Here is a 5,036-nt window from a genome sequence, read left to right as displayed (position 1 = left end):
CTGTACACATAGGATATTACGTCTCACATGATAAGACAGCTCTCTGGCCATCTCGTGTATTCAGTATCAACGGAAAAGGTCCACGCCGAGGCTGATCTCTGGCGTGCATCCCTCGTGTGGGAAACTAGTGCTGGCTGTCTACGTGGGTGTGGGGATTGTGCGGGGATGCGCACTGGGCATTTTGAATATGATATGATGTTAATTAGACTAAATTGTGGATACTGGAGAAGAAAGAGGTAATATCCATAATAAAATAGTGCATCCGACCAATCTTCTGTTCATTAAGAAGCAACAGGCATCCTCTAACATCTCGGTGGCGCCAGACGTTCGGATGCCGCTCGGAGGGTCATCCTCTGACGTGGAGGCTGCAATCCAGGTCACTGCAGCATCACCAGCTGTTTCAGGAAGACATGGAGAGTCAAATTCTTTAAAAATCAATTGTCGTTGTTTCCGCTCGGGATCGAACCGAGGACCTTGAGCGTGTGAAGCGCACGTGATAACCACTACAACACGGAAACGATCGTAATGATGGATGCTTCATTGTTTTATATTCTGTTGTAAATACTGGTTGAAAGCGAGAGAATGATAACAATGATAAAAAACAAAAACCGAAAATATGAGTGAAAAAGGATAAAGAACGAAAGATTTATTGTGTGTAAATATGAATAGGTATATATGAATATATATGTATATATATATATATATATATATATATATATATATATATATATATATATATATATATATATATACAATTATGTGCTCCTGTATATATATATATATATATATATATATATATATATATATATATATATATATATATATATATATATATATATATATATATACACAATTATGTGCTCCTGTATATATATATATATATATATATATATATATATATATATATATATATATATATATATATATATATGTGTGTGTGTGTGTGTGTGTGTGTGTGTGTGTGTGTGTGTGTGTGTGTGTAAATAAATAAATATATATAAATATATATATATACAGATACACAAATATGCACACACACACACATATATGTACATACATAAATATATACACATATATGTGTGTGTACGTGATATACATATGCCTATTTATACACTTATACACATATATAGATAACTATATATATGCATATCTATCTATCTATATATCTATCTATCTATATATCTATCTCTCTATCTATCTATCTTTCTATCTATATATAGATATATATATGCTACATAGCGGAGGAAAAAAGTTATTCAACACCAATTTAAGTTCTTAAAACCAGTAAATAATGAATATATATGTAAATCAATATTGCAAGCATTGAATTAAAAGGATCAGCTTAGATACCTTTCAATGGAGAATGTCTTACACTTATGAGGAAAGCCAAAAGGAATTTTTTCTTTCTTTCTTTTTATAAAACTACAGCAATAACAGGGTAAAAAATCAGATATTGAAGGATGCAGATGCACTGCAGGGGAGCCGCCAGTTTTTTTGTTTTTTTTCTTGTTTTATTCTCCTTTTGGAAGATTTTTCATTTCGGTCCTCGCTGACATCCGGTGATCATTAAGCATCTTTGAAAAAAAGAATTTGATTGATTTTCTCTCTTAGGTCGAGGTTTTGCACAGGTGGTTAGGAATGACAGTTATTATCCGTTATTATCACAAAGATGTTGAAATTCTCGTTTGTCACGTTCGGTTCACACGCAAGATTCTCGGTTCGACCTCGAGAGGAAACGCTTGACAATTTTATAATCCCTTTCATTACTACGCATTCACCATTCTCTCTCTCTCCATCTTTCACGCTCGCCATATCCTCTCTCTCTCGTTTTTACTATCTCGTTATTCTCTCTCTCTCTCTCTCTCTCTCCCTCCCTCCCTCCCTCCCTCCCTCCCTCCCTCTCTCTCTCTCTCTCTCTCTCTCTCTCTCTCTCTCTCTCTCTCTCTCTCTCTCTCTCTCTCTCTCTCTCTCTCTCCCTCTCCCCCTCTCTCTCTCCCTCTCTCTCTCTCTCTCTCTCTCTCCCTCTCCCTCCCTCCACAATAATGATGATAATTATCATTATAAAGCCCATCTATAATGAGAAAAAGGCTAAAAGGAGAAAAATCCCAAAAGTCGAAAAACCGGCGAAATCTAGCAAAATACAGCCTTCTGAGAGATGAGTCGAAAACCCCCCTTTTTCCAGTTTAAATGATGATTATGATGATTTTAGCAATAATTCTACTAATTAGGATGATTTTGATGATAACCCCATCAATAATGACGGTAATAATGATAATCATGCGAGTAATTAGGACAATAATTATGATAAAAATTATATAATGATAGTTATAATGATGATTTGCCTAATAATTGCGATAATAAGAATACTCAACAATATTCTAATGATTTTCCTACTAATAACACTAATAATAACGACAATGATAGAAATAAAAATAAAATTAAATATATCCCGGCCATTATTGTTATTATAATCATTATCATTATTGTTATTATCTCAAAAATTATCATTATTGTCAATATATTATTATTAAATTCATTATAATGATGAAAATGACATTAATAATTAAGATAATGATTATTATAATGACTATATTAAGGGTAATTAGGGCAATAATCACAGTAATGATAATAATGATGATGATAATGACAATAATGATGATAATTATCATTATAAAGCCCATCTATAATGAGAAAAAGGCTAAAAGGAGAAAAATCCAAAAAGTCGAAAAACCGGCGAAATCTAGCAAAATACAGCCTTCTGAGAGATGAGTCGAAAACCCCCCTTTTTCCAGTTTAAATGATGATTATGATGATTTTAGCAATAATTCTACTAATTAGGATGATTTTGATGATAACCCCATCAATAATGACGGTAATAATGATAATCATGCGAGTAATTAGGACAATAATTATGATAAAAATTATATAATGATAGTTATAATGATGATTTGCCTAATAATTGCGATAATAAGAATACTCAACAATATTCTAATGATTTTCCTACTAATAACACTAATAATAACGACAATGATAGAAATAAAAATAAAATTAAATATATCCCGGCCATTATTGTTATTATAATCATTATCATTATTGTTATTATCTCAAGAATTATCATTATTGTCAATATCATTATTAAAATCATTATAATGATGAAAATGACATTAATAATTTAGATAATGATTATTATAATGACTATATTAAGGGTAATTAGGGCAATAATGACAGTAATGATAATAATGATGATGATAATGACAATAATGATGATAATTATCATTATAAAGCCCATCTATAATGAGAAAAAGGCTAAAAGGAGAAAAATCCAAAAAGTCGAAAAACCGGCGAAATCTAGCAAAATACAGCCTTCTGAGAGATGACTCGAAAACCCCCCTTTTTCCAGTTTAAATGATGATTATGATGATTTTACCATTAATTCTGCTAATTGGGATGATTTTGATGATAACCCCATCAATAATGACAATAATGACGATAATAATGGTAATTATGAGAGTAATTTGGACAATAATTATGATAATAATTATACAATGATACTTATAATGATGATTTGCGTAATAATTGCAATAATAGCAATAATCAACACAATTCTAATAATTTCCTACTAATAACACTAATAATAACGACAATGATAACAGAAATAATAATAAAAGTAATTATAACACGGCTATTATTGTTATTATAATAAATTTTATTGTTGTTATTCTTTCTAGAATTATCATTATTGCCATTATCATTATTAAAATCATTATAATAATGAAAATGACATTAATAATTAAGATAATGATTATTATAATGACTATATTAAGGGTAATTAGGGCAATAATCACAGTAATGATAATAATGATGATGATAATGACAATAATGATGATAATTATCATTATAAAGCCCATCTATAATGAGAAAAAGGCTAAAAGGAGAAAAATCCCAAAAGTCGAAAAACCGGCGAAATCTAGCAAAATACAGCCTTCTGAGAGATGAGTCGAAAACCCCCCTTTTTCCAGTTTAAATGATGATTATGATGATTTTAGCAATAATTCTACTAATTAGGATGATTTTGATGATAACCCCATCAATAATGACGGTAATAATGATAATCATGCGAGTAATTAGGACAATAATTATGATAAAAATTATATAATGATAGTTATAATGATGATTTGCCTAATAATTGCGATAATAAGAATACTCAACAATATTCTAATGATTTTCCTACTAATAACACTAATAATAACGACAATGATAGAAATAAAAATAAAATTAAATATATCCCGGCCATTATTGTTATTATAATCATTATCATTATTGTTATTATCTCAAGAATTATCATTATTGTCAATATCATTATTAAAATCATTATAATGATGAAAATGACATTAATAATTTAGATAATGATTATTATAATGACTATATTAAGGGTAATTAGGGCAATAATGACAGTAATGATAATAATGATGATGATAATGACAATAATGATGATAATTATCATTATAAAGCCCATCTATAATGAGAAAAAGGCTAAAAGGAGAAAAATCCAAAAAGTCGAAAAACCGGAGAAATCTAGCAAAATACAGCCTTCTGAGAGATGACTCGAAAACCCCCCTTTTTCCAGTTTAAATGATGATTATGATGATTTTACCATTAATTCTGCTAATTGGGATGATTTTGATGATAACCCCATCAATAATGACGATAATAATGGTAATTATGAGAGTAATTTGGACAATAATTATGATAATAATTATACAATGATACTTATAATGATGATTTGCGTAATAATTGCAATAATAGCAATAATCAACACAATTCTAATAATTTCCTACTAATAACACTAATAATAACGACAATGATAACAGAAATAATAATAAAAGTAATTATAACACGGCTATTATTGTTATTATAATAAATTTTATTGTTGTTATTCTTTCTAGAATTATCATTATTGCCATTATCATTATTAAAATCATTATAATAATGAAAATGACATTAATAATTAAGATAATGATTATTATAATGACTAT

At 29.1% G+C, this 5,036-nt stretch overlaps 1 non-coding gene across 1 annotated transcript; it reads right to left on the bottom strand.

Moving 5' to 3' along the window:
- Positions 1–445: 445 nt before the first annotated feature.
- Positions 446–518, bottom strand: TRNAV-CAC (transfer RNA valine (anticodon CAC)). Its single transcript has one exon. It is a non-coding gene; the product is annotated as a tRNA-Val (tRNA).
- Positions 519–5,036: the final 4,518 nt, after the last annotated feature.

The sequence above is a fragment of the Penaeus vannamei genome, chromosome 11, assembly GCF_042767895.1.
Source record: "Penaeus vannamei isolate JL-2024 chromosome 11, ASM4276789v1, whole genome shotgun sequence".
NCBI lineage: Eukaryota > Metazoa > Arthropoda > Malacostraca > Decapoda > Penaeidae > Penaeus > Penaeus vannamei.
This window is presented reverse-complemented; position numbering and strand designations above follow the sequence as displayed.